This window comes from Lagopus muta, chromosome 1 (genome assembly GCF_023343835.1).
Source record: "Lagopus muta isolate bLagMut1 chromosome 1, bLagMut1 primary, whole genome shotgun sequence".
NCBI classification, from domain to species: Eukaryota; Metazoa; Chordata; class Aves; order Galliformes; family Phasianidae; genus Lagopus; species Lagopus muta.
In genome coordinates this window covers 64835823-64855234 of record NC_064433.1, presented here as the reverse complement: position 1 = coordinate 64855234, position 19412 = coordinate 64835823, and the positions used below count along the sequence as shown (strand labels likewise).

Sequence of the window (19412 nt, the reverse complement as noted above, 5' to 3'; positions counted from 1 at the left end):
AGCTCCCACTGAAGCCAATGGCAGCTGCTTCGGCACAGCTGAGGGCAGAATTCAACCTTCTGCACTGCTCATTATCAGAGAGATGAAGGAAGCTCGTTGAAAACTCAGTGTTCAGAGTGTTGAAATCACGCAAGAAAAAGTTCCTCCCCCTGAGAGACTCTCCAACAAAAATGAGAACTACAGAACTCACGGTTTAGTCATTTTAATGGTGTTTCTGCAAGAGAAGAACATTAAAAGGAAGCTGCAATGTCCATGTAGTTCATACTCTAGAAGTGTAACACATAACGCTGCACTCTATATGCTTACACATACACATATGTACGCATAAGTATTCTTCTGAGTGGAAGACATATTCAAGATGTTAACACAGCCTGAACTCTAGAATTACTTAGAATTACTGACACTCATAGGCTTACTTCAGACCCTTAATGCATTCAAGCACCACTTATTGTAGGCAGTATTACAGTGCACCATTTGCAAAAAAAAACCAAAAAAAAAAACAGCTTTTTCTTCTTCTCATTCAAAACACAAAGAGCTAAAAATCTGTCTGTCTTCTCTTTCTCCCTGTACTTATTCACTTATTAATTACTTCTACTAAGTCTAAAGGGATGGTAGCCTCTTACAACTCAGCTGCTGTTAATCAAGAACAGCAGGGCAAACGAGGTGTAAAAACACAGATGTTGCGATACCTTCATGCATGTTTTAGCCCACAGGAGACATTGCTAAGTATTACATGGTGTACACAAGACATGCAACTGGTTCCTTCTTTATGCTTGCTCATTGCTAACCAGCATCTCCCACACCTGGAGTGCAGGGCCATGGTCTCGCCACCTCCAGAAAGCCCTATGCAGTCTCCTTTGAGAGTACAGAAAACAGGCAAGGGGCAGGAGCTGCACATAAGCCAGAAGTGAGGGCCCCTGGCAAAGCCTTGCAGCCAGGGCTTTCCTCCATGACAGTGCATACAATGCACACCTGTCAGAGAACACAGTGTGACAAACGCTCCTCCACCAAGCCTCCTTATTCCTGTCTGGAGCAGCAATGCTACACTGCAGGGGCACACTGGTCTATTCCTTTCAACACTGTTAAATTTATTTTAAATGGTATGCAAGTGGTATTTGGAGAACAGCAGTAAATGCTAACGGGTAGTATGAGATATTGTGACACCACATCACTCTTATTCACTTCAAACACTGTCCACAAATCAGCACAGGGCATGACATCAAGTTACTAAGTTTCACTGAAGCTTGTAGAACTAATATGATTTATATTAATTATGGATCTGGGTTTTTATTTTCCATTTCAATTATTAGCAAATGGTATTTCAGCTGTCAACATGAGGATAGCAGTAACACTAATTGTGATGCAATGGAAAGCAAAGCAACAACAGCCGAGCAACAAGGTACTAGACTACAAGAAATGAGAATTCGCCCAAATACAGCACAGAAATAAAGCAAAGAAGCTACTTACATTTGGAAGGCCTCAGATATACAGGAAACTCCAGCAACATACCGTCACCTCCACTGCCAACCCTTAAATGAGCTCTGGGAAGGGATGGATCTTGCCTCCACCCCTTCTAATCATTCAGGTGCACTGCATGCACCTGAGCTGACCCTGCCTTCCCACCAGGTGCTCAATCACTGGTTCAAGCCATGACTCAGAAATTCCACTACACTAGTGTACTCAGAATTGACTGAGTGGTGGTCTGTTATCTGTAAACTAACATTAGGGTGTAGAAATAACACCCCTTTGAAGCATACCACAAGTTTTGAATGAATTTTGAAGATTTTTTTTCTTATACCAGGTAATCAGTGTATTTATTTCTCCGCCAGCAACTGCTCAGGCAGGCCCCATGCTCAATGCAAAGCTTTTAAAAGGCATGCTCCTGATCTCCAGGACTTCTCTGGTATGTCCTCTCCACTGCAAAGTTTCACTTACTCAGAAATAAAATTTAGGTAACTATAACAATGGACACCAGGCCCAGAATCTTCAGTGCTCAATACCGCTATTTTAAGCAAGGTTCTTGGAGGGGTCTGCACAGGCACTTAGACAAGGCTAAGATCTTCGATTCCTCTCTGTGCTCAAGAGTTCCATTGTGCACCATCACTCCTGTGCCTGGAGTCATGAAGACTCCATGCCTGAACACATGCTTCTTAAATCCAGCCTCAGCACCAATGCCAGATTCCGCTCACAAGCAGGCCAAATTTAAGAACTGCAAATATCAGCCAAGGAGAGCTGAATGCCTTCAAGTTAGAACGCTGTTAGCATATGTTGGCAAAGTTTCTATCTTCTCAACATATAAAAACTGTGCTATTTATCTGTACCAACAGAGTGAAAGATACAAATTCCAGTATGTCCACTGATCTATTGCTCACCTTCCTGTGAGTGCAGAAATGACTTTGTTCACACAACTGTCTCCAGGCCAGCATACCACATCTGTAAGCTCAGTTTGTACAAGCCCCCCATAGCACTAATTATTTTAGTCCACGGTAGTAGCTCTCATGCTGCATAACCGTACACGTTTATCTAGAATTGCAATACAAATATGAAAGCCATGCATATCTTAAGCATATTGGAGAACTGGCCTGTGTTATGGGTAAGGAGTCAGAGTGAATCTGTGCATGGTCCATTTCACTACCTTCCCCTCAAGTTCTTCTTCGAGAAGGAGCAGTTCCTCTTCCTTTCCTTAATGACATTTTTCTCTGGACAGAAGTCCATCGCCCCTCTCCTACCTTGCCCTCTCGCTCATTTCTTGAAACAAAGACACAAGTTTCCAGTAAGCCCAGAGCAGAAGAGGCATGTGTGAGCCTGGCTCGCACTCTTCAACTTCCCGTTTCAGTGCAGATTCTTGCAGGGCTATTCTGGGACTGCCAGAGCAGTGCAGCAGAAAATCATCAAATGTTCGGGGGAATCCCCTTCTGACACTTTTATTATTCTGACAAAAAGATTAGCGATGATGTGTCTTCTTAGACACAGCAGGGCAGCAAGGTGTTCTCTATTTTAAGTAAAGGCAGGAAATGAGTAATAGATTTCCTCTGCAGCCAAACTGGGGCTTCAGCCTGCCTGGCTGAAAGAGCTTCAGCCTCTCAGATCTTACCTTTGAGCTAAATGAGGAACAGCAACAATTCCCCACTACTAAAATTAAAAACCATTTGTGATCTGTGAACAGTATTCTGTATCTCAGTAAGGAGCAGCCTGACCTGGCCAGCTGGGAATGAGACACAAAGAAGGGTTTACACACAGTGAGGACAAGGCTCCATCGCTCTCACACGCGACACTGACTTGTTTTCTCTAGCCATTCCCACCATTATTAAAGCCAGCTCTGTTCCCCCCAGTGGTAGAAATCATGGGATTGCTTATACATGTAGCTTTGTTCACAACAGGGCCAGATGCCCTTGTGATAAAATCCCCACACAGCCACCTGTGCTGTGTTTACATTAGGCCGCCTCCTGCCACTACTCCCACTGATGAAGCTACACAACTGTTAATAAAGTTTTAGTGGGGGGCGAAGATGTTTTTGCAGACAAAGCAGCTGTTAGCTCCTGGCACCAGCTCATGTTTAAGGCTCTTCTTTACCTGGATAAGAGTAGCCCAGATTCTGTGCAAGTTTAATCTTTAAGCAGTAGTGACAGTGTTTTTGCTGAAGAGCCCTACTAGTTTATTTCTGTAGGCTAGACTTTCTACTGCAACTCTACTGAAGCTGATACCTGCCAGCCAACATGACATTCTCCTACACAGAAAGGCCATACTGAAAGCTCTGCAGTTCCTGCCATACACTTCTGTGCTTTTGGAGGTCCTCATTGCCTTTCTGATTTGGCACTATACTTAAACCAGGCAATAAGACCAGGTAGTATTACTGTCATGTTATCTACTTCCAATTTGATCTCTTCAATAGAAACGTGTTTTTTTTTTTTTTTCTGTTTAAGCTAAGAAAAATACAAAACCTGAGAAACCCATTAGGCCAATTAGTATTCTGAGTTACTTCCTCTCAGAAGTGCAGTTTCACTTTCCAACCTCTATATTCAAGGTGACGGTCCCATTTTCCACACTCATTCTATTTAATCCTGTGCTGGCACAACCAAGTTGTGGCTGCAAGAACCAGATTTGCCTTATGTTCCTCAGAGCATAAGCTCATACTGGAGAACTGAGCTCCCTCTTCTCCTGAGTGCTCATACTGGATTTACTTTCTTGCTTCTGACTTCCTTTTCCTCAAGCTCAAGATTTTGAGGCACTTCCAGTATTTCTACCAAACAAGTGTCATCAACTTTCAGTTTCTTCCCACAATCAACAAAACTCCTGAAGCCTCTCAATGAACTTAAATCTTCTGACTCATAAAATTCCAACCTACCATTCTACTACTGCTGTTCTCAACTCCAGCTTACTCTAAGTACACCAACTGTACACCAAATAATTCACTCTGTAGGTGTATAATCAAAGAATATTAGGATGCTATAATCACAAAATAAACAAGAGAGTTAGGCAAAGCAGATTATGATAATAAAAGAGAATAAATAGAAGGCTTACCCCTATCCTGGGCTCACTCACAAAACTCCAGCAGAGCAGATCTCCAGAAGAGATCCCTCCCTACTGGTAGCCAGCTCTTCAATAGGTCTAGGAGGGGTGCAGCCAGGCTCCAACCCATTCTGGCAGCACAGGTGAATTGCCTTCACCTGTGCTCCTCTGGCTGACTCATGGCTCACCTCAGGTGATCAGAGGTTCAGGCCCTGACTCCGCAGTTCCCATACAGTAGGTCACAGAAGTCCAACAACCCTAGCTGTGTTCCATGTTTTTGGTTCTCATCTTTCATAGACATCTTAGAAATTTAATAAACTAGGAGAAAGATCACTCACGTTAATCTACCCTGTATAACTGCTTTGTCTTACACTAACTGTTCAGTCTAGTTAAATAAGAAAATATAGTCATATGCGTCACATCCCAGAACTATTCCCAGCAAAGCATTCTGTATCCATAGCCATGAAGCAGGGCAAAGAGCCATGCCGTGGTCAGTTACATGGCTTCTGGCTGCCAGGGGCATAATGCAGACTACTTGGCCAGAGGACCGAGAGCAAAGGCATATTTACCACTTTGCACATATGCAAACACATTGGGACTCCGCTAAATTTACAAACTGGGGCTATGTACACACTTTGCTCTGCTCTGAATGACTAAAGCAATTCTACAGTAGCAATGGAGAAACAGTCCTCTGCAGATAGCGATACTTTATAACCAGCATTTCACTATTTACCTACCGTCTATTTCCTCCAGAAGAGGAGAATTTTCATTCATCTCGTGTTCCTCCTCAGCAACTCCCTCCTGCCCTCTTCCAGCTTCTCATATGCTTGATGTATACCTGATTCACACTGCCTGTACTCCTGTGTTTTTTCTTTTTCCTTAGGATTCTTGATACCGCTGTTTGGTTTTAAATACTCAGCCACTTGGGTATTTCTGAGAATTACCTCTTCTTGCACTAGCAATGCTATTCCTTGTGTCAGCTTCCTAGAGCTTAAACTTCTGTGGATCCTGCTGCTCTAGGTCTGCTCAGAGGTTGAGCTGCCAGCCTATTATTTTTTATAGTACTTGAAAGAGATATCTGCTCCCCAAATTGACGTACAGAAGGAAACATGTCTTTTTCCTCCAAGTTTTCATTTATAAATCAAACTTATAAATGTGTCTGTCATGCCTCCACCAATGTTTCTTTATTTATTACTCATATATGAAAATGAATTTCAATATGCAGGACTTCAGCTCTGTTTAAAACTTCCATAAACTTTTCTTAAATAGAATGAATACAGTTTTTACCTAGTGTTACCCAGAACAACCAACTAAAATTGAGAGTTTGAAATAACTCATTAGTGACCTATAAGAATGCAAGATTTCCAGATTTATAAATAATATCACAGAGACAGAAATATGAATTTAATGAAAAGATATTCAAATGCAAATAACATGTTCTATAAAAAAATGATTCCTAAGAACAAGAACTTATGACACAGAGACCCCAAACTCAATACCACTTATTTGTTCAAGTAAGAACAGAACAGAATAACCCTTGAAATACCTGGCACAGACTTCATTTTCACTAATTCAGCTGCAAAATATAAATGACATTAGCAAATTGGGCTTAGGATTACGGCCCAGTATGTCATTAAAAGACAACTGACCAACACAGGAGCACTGGTTTGATGAGGCTGTGGGGTGCTAATAAGAACAATGACACGCTTTCTGCTTGACTGCTGCTGGACCATTGACATAATAGTCAAACACCACATCCCTCTCAGTATACAGCACTGGTAGAGAAAAAAAGGAAAGAGTAAAGAGGAGTGAAAGCAGGGATCATTTTAATTTTCCCTCGTATTATTTTCTTGTAAAAGAGAAATTTGCATAGCTGTGTCTCCACTTCAAAGAGCTCATCTGAAAATCCACGTCTAAAACTCATTTAAAAAAGAAAGTTAGAAGTTACCAGTGAAGCAGAAATCCTCAGTCTCACCACCACGCTGGTGTCATTTCCCCATTTGTACTGCTGACCCAGGTCTGCTTTTTTTTTTTTAATAAACCTTTCCCCTTCTCACACAGAGAATGCTTGACTGTGGTTGCTAGTCAGACATATCCTCAAGGCTCCTAGTGTTGTTCTATAAAAGGATGAACAATCAAAAGACAGATCAGCAAAACCCGCCTCAGGAGTTACCCAAGGGCCAATAAGATGACTATCCTGCTCTAACTGATTAATTTTCAGTAAAAATTAAAAAAAAAAAACAAATGCGAGACTGAAAATTGCTAGAAGGAATTTTCAGTTTCTAATAGTCTTGTCTACTAAATAAATGGAACCCAGGCTTCCTAAACCAGGGCCCAGGCACATACAGTTGTAATGTCTCAAGAAAAATCACTCAAAAAGCCTTTTAAGGGCAAATTCTCTCTTGAGGCCAAAGACCAGAATGAAAAAGCAGACCCAACTTTCATCATTTCTTATCACAAGTCTAGCAAGATTGAGTCTTTTCCTCAACTCTTTAGCTTCGAGTGTCACCTGATTGCATGGGAGTATCAGTTTCCATTAAAAGAAACAAAATTGCCAATGACCTCTGAGTGTTTGTAGGACTAAGGCTGTAGTTCATACGAAATTTTTAAGCAATAACGGCCTTGTGTTGTCCCTTCAGAAGTAGGATGACATGAAAGTTTAGATATTACTAAGGTCGTGTTTTTCAAAAGTATTTTCTTAAGTTCCACTAGCTTTTACACTGCTGTATTTTTCTCCTGTATTTAAGTGCAGAATCTTGAGCAGCCAGAAACATTAGAATTCCTAAAAATAGATATCTTATTCTCCTTTCCAAAATTAGAAATATACAGTATTTCTCAGGGAAAAGGAGAAATAAAGTATTCACTGAAATAAAGGTGGAGTGTCCTATTTTTGACTTTATAGTAAGCCATTTTTCCTCTTGACTCCCTCTTCTTCATATCCTTAATCCTCACTTTCTTAATCTTATTTTTACTCTAGGAAGTAACTGTCACCATTACACTGTCCAACTCTTTTCAGTCCTCACTCATTTTCAGTTCATCCCTTGATTCCTTCCACTTTAAGGTCCTTCTCCCCAGCTCAGCTTTCCCCTAATAAAACTGCCTTACAGCAGCACATTTCTCCAGCTCTACTTAAGTCCCACTTCAATGATCACAAAAGGGCATAAACATATAAGGAAAAAGTGAAATTATTACAGCTGATGATTAAAAACAAGGACAACCAATTTATGTATAAAACCAGATTCAGCTAGAAATCTAATCGAAAAAGAAGAAATAAAAATTTCTGGAGATGCAAAAAATGCTATTGCAACTCCAGGTATTTCATTAGTTCATTTCCAAAGGCTTTTCTTATAAGTTCTTTACTAACCTATTCAGTAAGTTTGCAAAAGATAGAAGATCCTCAACACAAAGCTTTTAATTTTGGTTCTGCTAAATAACTTCTGCTCAGCTGAAACAAATGATTTCTCTTTTCCAACCCCCTCAAAAATCTTCCTCCAAAATATCTTTATCTGGTGTGAAACAACTATAATCCCCAATTAATCAGCAAACTGAAAAATCTACCTTTCCATAAAGTGCTCTGGATTTCTTTAGGGTGAAGAGCCCTGTATCAACCCTAGAAATAATTAACCAGAATTTCAGGAATGTCAAACAAGCCTCCACATTACACGTTAGATCATTCCAGCCTCTAAGCCCTACTAATATTAAGGGAACTCCTTCTGTGACTGACAATTCATTCTTCTTTTTCTAAGTAGTTCCTGACCACATTCAATGCCATCCTTTCATCATCTGTTTTCCTACTACTAACATCTTCTCCCTTCTTCAAGGTATTATCTGAGTGGCAGCGACATCCTCTATGTCTTCTTCTTGACAGAAACTTTACTCAGCTCCTCATAAGCATCTAATGCCTCCCTCCTTTCTCCACTACTTTAGGAATGCAGCAGCACTGCACTGGTACAGCTGATACACTCATCTCTTTTCTCCTTTTCTCTCTCAAGGTGCTCTTCCCTTCCATGTGCATACTGCAGACTTCTCTTCCTTGCACTTCACTGCCTTGAGCAGAGAGTTGAGATGACCAAGTCACAGTCTGAACATCCCTAGCAGACTACCTGGTGTTCTCATCCTTGGACAACTTATGACACATCTTCTGGTCCTTCAGTGAGTTAACAGTTTCATAACAACACAGCTTGGAAACCTAACTCTGAAATAAAAAACGAGCACAAGGATGATGCCAGCCCTTCATTTTCCAGAACAGAAGTCAGCACGCTCATGTCCATACCACCTACCGTAAATGATGTAAATCAAGAAAATGTTGTCTTTTATTTCCAATCTCACAGATCATTTTATATGATGCCAAAACTCCGCCCAGCACCAGATCTGAACTGTCTGCTCATTTGACTCCCTTCCTTTGCTCTTACAGTAGACCCACATTACGATGCTTGTTTGCTATCCCCCCCTTCACACACACACTTCATCCAGCTCACTTTGAGCAACGTGTACAAAATGCTATCCCTGAACAAAAAAAAAAATTACTGTATAGTTAGATTTAACATGGTATATTACCAATCCCATAAATGGCAAATAAATAACTGTTATATAATTAAAGCATGAAAATGCAGTCCTTTGCGTGAAAGAAAGAAGGTAAGATTTCTAATTGAAGATTAAGGCAAGAAGCATGATAATAGCAAAGTATATTTATTGTGTTAACATACTATTTGTCTTCTAGGCAAGTTACTAAAGGTCATTTGTTCTTCATGGCAAGTGTTGAAAATAGTTTATGTTGTGGGTCTAACTTAAAGGAACAATGTCAAAACCCTCAGGCCCAAGACGACCTTTTTATGCCAACACTGAGATCTAAATCTCTTACTGAGGATAGTGGTGATGTTTGCATTTCACTCTCCCCCCTCCCCTCAGCCCCCTCCCTTCCAAATGCAATAGCTCACCCTACCCATGACACTCAACATGAAAGACAAGCAGCTTGCCCTCCAAGCAACTGAAAGGTAGTGCCTTGTGAGGGGGCGAAAAAAAGGGAGGGAAGATGTCAGAGCCACCCCTGTCTCCTGGAAGGAAAGGAGCAGATGCTACTGTGTGCTCTAGAAGACAGGACACAGCAGGGCAGATAGTTATCATTTTCAAAACCTACAACAATGCTGTCTTGCCTAAACAGAGCTTCTTGGGGTCACATGCAGGTGCTTCTCTTAGAAGAGCCTAGCTGCAACTGGGGGAGGGTTGGTGCTGCTGGGGTACTGCCAGTGAAATCAAAATCACATGTACATGACAGACACATAGATGTGTAGATTGACTGGAAACTGAAGTGTAACCCATTGAATGGCTGCAGACTGGCAAAACACCTGAGTGTCACTTAGTAATTTAAAACAGCCCACCTCTGCTAGTGCCCAGATGCTCTCTCTTAGGTGCCAGAACAGGATCAGTGCAGTGATCCTGTTCAGTGATGCTTGCTGTTATCACACTATCAAGACTCTTCAGTCAAAGCGTTTTGTGAGCTCCTGCAGATGTGGGACACAACTAGACACAAGACAGCACTTCGGAGAAGAATCAAGGGTACATACATCATGGAATCATGAACGCCTTTTCAGTTCCAAGGAAATAATTCCATTGCATTGGGCGATGCTGTTCTGACCATGTAGAACAAAGGGTGCAATTTGGGACATATGATGCATCAACTACACAACATGCATGTGAGTGCAGGGAACATGCCACCATGCTCCAATGCCAGATACCTGACAAGGGGTTCCACATAAAAGATGAGTATTTTACAGACTGAATCCCAAAAGGTGCACGTTTCCAGTGTAATAATGCTGAGCAGGCGCAGTAGAAGCTTTCAGAAGGCACTCAGCACTTTACAGGATTTAAACGCGAAAGCCTAAAAAGGCAAAGCTCATTTTCCTGAATTCCCAGCTCTGGCTGCCATTTGTGACAGACTTCACACATTTTTGTGCTGCCCTGTCACATTTGGGTGGCAAAGAATGGCAAAGTAGAGATGCCGTGACAAGTAGATAAGACATGTTTTTCCTCTTTAGTGTTCTTAGGTTCAGATTTCCCTTCAACAACTAGAGGAAGACAAAAAACCCCTGGGGCAGACAAAACCAGTTTAAGAGTTTAGTTACTTGGTAATTGTTAAAAGGATTTTAAAAAATAAAAATTAAAAGTTTGTGAAATACAGATCAACCTTGGCCTTTCTAAGTGGAGAATATCACACATGTAGACTAAAGAAATAAATGAATATATATATTAGAATGTGCCTGTGCATACTTTCATACAGAGACCATATGAGTTAAATTCTTTATTAGATGCATGAACTACCTTATAGACTTTTCTGGATACCTATGTAGATGTGATTCCTGTTCTGATTTTGGTGGTGGGTGTGAAAGCTACAAGAGAATTACGCAGCTCACAGATGGAGAATCTCCCAGGGCCTCCATTGCTTCTACAAGTCAATCATCAGATTCAACAGTTTTCTTTTGATTGGGCTGGCTCACAGATACATGAAATACTGCCTCTTAAAATACTTCATATGAATGAACATAAAATTAAGTTTACAACTAAGTGAAACTTAATCGTATGTTCATTCATATGCACATACTGTCTACTGTGTCCTTTCTTCAATATATGTAGTTTAATTAGTCAAAATTAATTATCCACAAAACAAGATGTAAAGTACTACTCAGACACATAGCAGGCTTTCCTTTAATAGGCTAATAGACTTTGATAAATTCTGTCCTATACAGCTGTAGTTAACACCAAGCATCTAATAGTAACTCTGACCTTAATCAAGCTTCAGTATGGAAATTTTCTTCCATCTTAATCTCCTGTGTCTGTTTCAAAGCAGAATGTCCAAGTCAACCTATTTCCAGCTCTAGGGTTTATCTTAAACTGTGAGTATTAAGCATTCTAGTTAAAATCTGGACTCCTTTGAATTTCACAGGAAATACCCGACTGACTTCAGCAGCACGAAGATTTTTACCATGGAGAACTGCCTGGAATTCAGCTTGCAAAGGTGAAACAATAAAGCAATAAAGAGTCTGAATCAACTCCCCCCAAATCAACAGCAAGTCTCCTATTCATATCAATGGAGAAGATTGGCCTTCAAGTCTGTCTTGGCAGAGCTAGGAGCCATACCCTCACAGATAGTGAAAGAATTATTGTAAATGCCAGACAGAATTAGGAAGTACAAGAACTCCCAGTACTTTATGCAGTGTTTTACAAGAAGTTTAAAGCTCTAAGCTGGACAACAAACTGCAATTAGATTTAAAAAAAGTCATTTCATTGTATTAAATACCCAAGCTAAATTTTCCTGTAATCCTTAAAGTAGGCCCTGCAGAATAGCAATTTACTTAAACACAGAAGTAAACCTGTGATAGAGACAAAACAGTATCATCTTAGTAGAAGAACAGATAAAAAACAACCACAAAAAATACTTAACTACATAAGTAACCCCAGCTTTCAGTAACAGCCCTAAAATTTCATCTACATTTTTGGTTTCTGCGTACGTCATAGTGAAATGAAAAATGGTCACAACTGCATGAGGAAAGCATGATACACAGCTCATGGTGCCATGAAAAATGTTAACATGGGATTAGATCTCCAACCTTGGCCTATTAATTTCATTTCACAGAAACAGCCATCAAGATTGATTTTGTTTGGAAGAGTTTCCCTGTGCAAAGATAATTTTTCCACTGTATTATTCTGTGGGATCTGCTCATTCATTATGATGGTAGGACTGCACTCAAAACTTACCAATCAAATGGTCACATGCTTGGAATTTTTTTAATTACTTATTATCCAACTCTCTCTTAACAAATAAAATGCTTTGAAGCAAATACATCATGGACAGCAATGGCTACAGTACACAGTTAACGTGAGAGCAGTGTAAGGAAAGCAAAAAGACATGCAGGAGAATGGATTGAAGACAGAGGGATAAAGCACTAAGAATACCAAGTCCATCATTTGTATCTTGTTAGGAAATACACATAGCTTCTATGAAAACATAGCAGATGCGTGCAAAGAATACATCTTCCAGAACATGGCTGTAAACTCCTCAAGCAAGGACCAGTACACTACTTAAAGACCACAGAGGGATCATAATCCCAAAGCAGCTTGCAAAGAGGTGTGCTCAGGGCTCCCACTCACTGCATGTGTACTGAGCAGCACTATCAAGTACCACAATGTGTAAAGAAGTTTTCTCTGGCAAACTTCTACCAGCAGCTCCAGTTAAGGCAAGGGACAACTTGGAAGCTTTGATTCTTCGCTAGGAAAAGAAGGAAACAAGACCAATTTCCCACTTATAAGACAATATGCAGTACCCAAAGGGAGACAGATGTAAGCAGCCATGACTCCCATCTTAAGAAACCACAGAAGAACAAAAAATTTCAAATGCAGAATTCCATAAAAGGAATGTACCATGCTAACAAAATCAACCAGAAAGGGCATAGGGGAAATTTACACAGCGAAGAAAGAATCTGAAAAGTACATGTTTGGAGTGGTTAAAAAAAGAACAAAAAAGGATATGCCAGCCTTCAATTAGATTTAAATATTGAAAAACATTTCCTTCTCCCAATGACAAAACAAATTTCACAAAACATGCCAGTCTAACCGTCTTGAATTTAAATAAATTTAAAAAGCAGAAGGAAAAAGGCAAACTTAATTGAAAATGTAAAGAATTGAAAATTGCAATCTTGCTTAAAACTTCAACCTCTGGACCTGAAGGGGAGTCCAAATGCATTTCACTATCATTTTTCAGAATGCTGATATCCAGAGAAGGCAAGGAAGGGTTTTCCTCTGTCAACTGCATTTGGCAAAAACAAATGAAAACAAAAGGAAACAGAAAACTCCTCCCCATGCATAATGGAAGAGGAAATGGTGAAGGAATAAGTTGCTTATTTGGGGACCTGCATCTTTTGAGCATCTTCCTGTCAGCTGTGGTACTCGCCACTTACATTCAAGACTAACCTCTGCTAAGGCAGCAGTAGATTGCATGTGGGGCTCATCGTAAGACTTTCAAGCTGGGGATTTCCACGCATTCAGCCTTTGGCACAGATCATCTGCTTCTGAGGTAAATGAGAGCTGTAGTGTTTAATTCCATAGCAGCAGAGAAAATTTTTGTGAATTCTGGAGGAAAGAGAAGGCTGTGCTTTACACAGGCACTCCATCATACAGAATTGCTTTCTTAGCTTAAAACCAAAGTAAAATGAGGATGCATTAATTATTGATGCATTAATGAGGTTCAACACAGCAAAGTGCAAGGTTTTGCACTTGGGCCAGAGGAATCCCAGGCATCTGGAAGGAGCAGTCCTTGAGAGCAGCCCTGCAGAGAAGGACCTGGGGATCCTGGTGGATGAAAAGCTTAACATGAGCCAGCAGTGTGCTCTTGCAGCTCAGAAAGCAAACGGTATCCTGGGCTCCATCAGAAGACGGGTGGCCAGCAGAGACAGGGAGGTGATTTTCCCTCTCTACTCTGCTCTTGTGAGGCCCCAGCTGGAGTACTGTGTCCAGGTGTGGAGCCCCCAGTACAAGAAAGACAGAGAGCTGTTGGAGAGGGTCCAGAGGAGGGTGGAGGGCCACAAAGATGATACCTTCCCTACAAAGACAGACTGAGGGAACTCTTCAGCCTGGAGAAAAGAAGGCTGTGGTGTGACTTCATTGCAGCCCTTCAATACCTAAAGGGAGCCTACACACAGGAGGGGAGTCAACTCTTTGACAGGATAGATAACTGCAGGACAAGGGGAAATTATTTTATGTTGAAGGAAGGAAGATTTAGGTTGGACGTCAGGGGGAAGTTCTTTATAGAGAGAGTGGTGAGGTGCTGAAACAGGCTGCCCAGAGAGGCTGTGCATGCCCCATCCCTGGAGGTGTTCAAGGCCAGGTTGGATGGGGCCCTGGGCAGCCTGGTCTAGCATTAAATGGAGAGGTTGGTGGCCCCACCTGCAGCAGGGGAGTTGGAGATGGTCCTTGAGGTCCCTTCCAACCCTGGCCATTCTGTGGCTCTGTGATTCATTTTAACATCAATACCCAGTAGGTATATCTTTACACCATACATGTTTTCTTCTAATGGTCCTATTTTCAAACCATACTTTTGCCATAACTAATGGAGGCAGAAATATCTTTCAAATTCATTAAAGGCAAGAAAGTAAATTCTGAGATAATGTTATCAAAAGCTGTCACAGCTGATTTAAGTTTGCTGGCATGGAGGTCAATGGAGATTTCAATACGAGCTGCAGACACTGTGGATTTCAATGGATGACAAGGACTTTTGAACAGTACATGAAACAGTTACCCTTCTCTAAGCAGTCCTACAGGGGTTAGGGAGTTAACAACAGCATGTGTTGCCATTCCATTTGTATTACAGTAGCACAGTCTGGCTCTGAGCAAATACTAAACAATAATTCCTGGTTCACAATTCATTATACAGAAGGTTCAAAATAAAACAAAAGGAGAAAAAGTCTAAATGTAGCCTTTTACAGTTGTGAATATTTAAAATCACATTTAGTAAAGCTACATGGGCTAAAGCAAATAATAATAATACCAATTAAACTAATTAAAATTCGTCAGCATGGAAAGAAAACAAATCCAAACTCTTGACAGCAACATAAAACCAGAATTCTGCCCACTCCCTTCATAATGGCTCTTCTATTGAGCTTCACTCTGACCTTTTATTACTTTTCCAACATTGAAGAACATTGCCTTTCAACACTCATGTCTTGGCTACCCCCTGCCTTTATTCCTGCCTCTTGTTAAGAGCTGTTAGCTGCTGTTGTTCCAACGTGCACAGTGGTGTTGTACCTTAAAAAGAGGCAAGAACATCAGTACTTTTTGATGAAAGTGTAGAAACGTTTCCTACTTTTCCTTCAGGAGACCAAAGTTACATCTGAGTATAAAATTAAATAATAAACTAGCTAAATGAATAAATAATGGTTTAATAAATACCCCAAGAGACTGAAAAGCATGAAATCAATTTTGTGCTGGAAGGGATGAAAAAAGACACTTTTATATGACTTGACTGAGCTTAAATAGATGCTGTTCTGAGCGTGGAACAATTACAGGATCAGGACATCTATTACATTCAATGGGAGCTCCAAAACCAGATCAATTAGAGGATCAGAGTTGTTTGGGAAAGGCCTGCCCATCACTTTGAGAAAACAAACCAGCAAGACACTGAAAAAGAATGTAAGCCCGTAGCTAGTCTATAAGATTAAATGAAACTATGCAAATTCTACAGTCCATAAAAGAAGTACACAGGCAACTCTAATGATGCCTCTTAAAAATCAGGTCCTGCTCACAGAAAAGAAGGGTTTTGTTACCATCTTCAATATGAGTATGAGCTTTAATGCAAATATGACCAGGCTTCAGGAGGAAAAGTCCAAGAGCTAATACAACATTAGGGTTACTAACCAATTTTGCACTACAGGCCTTAGACTCTGGATCCACACAGAACAGCCCTTTGCACGAGCAGAGAGCATATCAGAGCACAGCCCTGCCCTGAAGCAGAGGTGAAACTGGGGCTCCAATCCAGGGCAGCTCAGAGCAGCATACAAACAGCAGCTGCATCCAGGACTGCAGCTGCACCTCGGTGGACAAAGCTCTATGCTGCCGTGGAACTCTGTTGCTCTGGGTTCTGCAAAGGCACAGAGACCTCAGTGCGTGGCTCAGACCTGTAATTCCTAATAAATATCATAAGAACTGTTTTAAAATAAGGAACATTAAGGAGAATTTATTTTTAAAAGCATTTAGCTTTATTCCTTGTCATTTACAAACTGCATCTCAACCCACATCATAAATCCTTTGTCAGTATTCCCTGCTTTTCTGTTAGTCTTGTGTGTCAGCTTTAAACAGTAGGAGAGCTTCATGAAGCCTCACCTAGTTTTTATGAAGGTCTCAGAGGAACAGCTCTCATACAACACAACCTGCACACACTTCAGTACAAGTCAGCAGCCCAGCGTAGGATGGATTCACTCTAAAGCAGGCTCTATCTTCAGCAATCAAGAACTCTATTAACTTTATGATGACTGTTGTTCCTGCAAACAGAAGCCTAATAATAAAATACAATGATGATATTTAGCACATTTACTTACTTTTTAATGGCAGTGCAAGTTATCAGGCAGTTCAAAGTTTGTTCATCTTTAAGTGGCATATTCTTATCACGCAGAGCATCAGCAGTTCCACTACACTCTGTATTTCACACAGTTATGTGAAACAGATTTCAAAAAAAAACTTCAAGGGGCTGCATGAAGAGTCACAGGAAAGCTGAGAAAGGGCCCATCCATTCCTCATCCTCTGGTGATAACTGGGAGGCCATACCCAGAAAGCAACTCCAAGAGTGAAATACAGTATGTTGTCCAGTGTAGACTCCCAGCTTCTTACAACCTATAGCTCGCAGACTTCGCAAGTGTCCCAAAGCAGAGCTTGTCTGCATCTGAGTATTCAACAACCCTGAGGGACTTTTCTTCCATTCACTTGTTTTATTGTTTTGCAATACATTCTATATCCATATCCTTCTGCAGCACAGTGTTTCACAATCATGTAAAAAAATTCTTGCCCCTATGGGGCTTCAAAGCAGACAACTACATCTGTGCCATTACAGACAGAATAAACCCCCTTAATGGTGCTTCCCCAAAATGTCTTTTTTGTATGTCAGTCCAAAAGATGGCACTCACAGCTCCTGCTGGGCAGTTCCTCCCACCACCACCAGCTACAGGCTCCACATACTCCTCATCAGCCACTAAGATGCACAGAGCCAGTTCATCCATGTGGCTGCCTTTCCCAGGAACTGCATCCTACAGCCAGAACCCAAGTTTCCATCCAACTGACTTCCAAGCAAAAATATCTCCTCCGGTTACCTCACACACTGGAATTAGGAAAAAAAACTAACTCATTACTAAGGTACTTCATAAAGATGCTTCATTTCCACAATTCCTTCCATAGGATCACAAAAAATTCCAGTCAGAAGATAGGTGGTCCCACTGTGCTCAAAGCACGGTAGCTCAGACCAAAGCAGGGCAAGCAGGGACCCAAAGCAAAAGCCAGTATACCTGAAAGAGTTTACTCCTTTTGAACCTCAGCCTCATGTTCTTTCTAAGTTTTTAGGACAGTTACTGATGCTTGTGTGACAGACTGTGCCAATGAAAAGTAAACTAAGCTGCAGCCAGTCAGTGCTTTGCTCTGGCTCCCCACACAACTATCAAGCACTAAAAAGGAGGTGTGACCACTCTACACACCATGACAGCCCGCTCTGGTATCACTGAGGTCATTACACAGGCACTGTTTGAGTCCTTCCTTTTAGTTCATTGATTGTAAGACAGACTAGTAGTTGGCAACTATGTTAAGATATTGTTGCTTTGTAGAAATCTCACAAAGTCCCAATAAAAACAAACCTCAGGATAACTAATTCACTTACTTTTCACCGCTACCATACTCTTGGAGTAGTCCACAACCATTGAGTATTATCAGTTGAAAACACTGGAAAAACAACTCCCATAACAAGACCATACCTTGGTAACACAGGATAGATGGATCTTCCGATCAGATCTTCAGTGGATTGAGTCAATAATGATGTATTAAGCCCCATGTTTTAACAAGTGTTTACCAGGGAGTTGCACTGATTATTACTCTGTCTTAAAATGCTTAAATCAGGAGGAACCTTTTTCCTCTTACCTCCATACTCAGAAGCATAAAATATTTTTACATGACATTCTGATAAAAATGCTCTGCAGTTCATAGAGGGCATTACTGAGAAATGGTAAATGGTGCAGAGATCATTTGCTGATGTTTACTTCTTTTTCCTATTGCAAGGCATTCAGTTAAGTGGCATATAACATTTAAAACACTTTTTCAAGAAACATAAAAAGATCCAAACACTCTGTAACATACAATTAACTTAAGAAACCATCTAAAAGAGCTTGGCAGGATTTGAAAAGATTAATGAGTGTGTGGATGAGAACATCCATATTTGCATTAAAAATAAAGTCTCCTCCCTACAAGTAAGACCACTCATTTCAGCTGTGGAGCCTGTACTCCATGAAGCCTCTTCAGAGGCCGGGTACCAGTGGCCATCAGCCACTCAGCACTGTGAGATCGGATGCAGGAGGTTCTTGGTCCTTATACAGAAGGTGCAGGGAGCACCCAGCCTGTCTACATATCTCTTGCCAGGGCCTTGATGTGAGGGGTGGCTGTGGAAGTGCATATGGCCAAGCTACAAGGAGGAAATCTGTACAACCATACTTTACCAGCTTGGTGCCTAATCCTCATAGGAGCTTGGTGTGACTCATGACTTGAGCAACTTGATTTAACTTCAAAAACAAGATCTGACTTCAAAGCCAGTCAGTCTTTTCAGTATAGAGTTGTGCCACGTGCCCTGCACAGGTCCCTAACATACTGTGATCCTATGAGGAAGCAAAAAAAAAAAAAAAGATTGTTAAAGCCAAAAAAAACCCAATGTATTCCACATGTTGATGTGGGGTACTGAAGGATTAATGATTGTAATGTTTGTGACCCATTCTCGTACCTGCGCCAAAATAGTTATTCTCAAAACAATCAAATCATAGAATCATAGAATTACTCAGGTTGGAAAGGACTTCAAGGATCATCAAGTCCAACCACAGCCTAACCATAGTACCCTAACTCTAACAACCCTCTGCTACATCATATATCTGAGCACCACATCCAAACAGCTCTTAAACACATCCACAAACACCATCTTAGGGAACATTCACAGATATTCACTGATACACATTAAAGGAATAAAAGTACTGGGGGGAACAGTGCGAGATCACACAAGGCAGCTTTGTACCTCTTTAAGGCAAATAAGAAATAAAAAGTAAAATAAATAAATAAATAACCTTTATTGATAAATAGGCACACTGGACCACAATTCGTTACAATACTATCGGTTACAA

General features: G+C 40.8%; 1 protein-coding gene across 5 annotated transcripts in view; it reads right to left on the bottom strand.

Moving 5' to 3' along the window:
* The window catches only part of SOX5 (SRY-box transcription factor 5), a 637312-nt gene that overhangs the window by 589176 nt on the left and 28724 nt on the right, over positions 1-19412 (bottom strand). The window contains exon 1 of one of the 5 annotated variants that reach the window (XM_048933365.1): positions 4522-4568. The exons of 3 other annotated variants lie outside the window; for them this stretch is intronic. The gene's annotated coding sequence lies outside the window, so the exon portion shown is untranslated. Of the gene's footprint in view, positions 1-1467; positions 1484-4521; positions 4569-19412 lie in introns of those variants that run through there. One more of the 5 variants, XM_048933370.1, reaches the window with a different exon arrangement.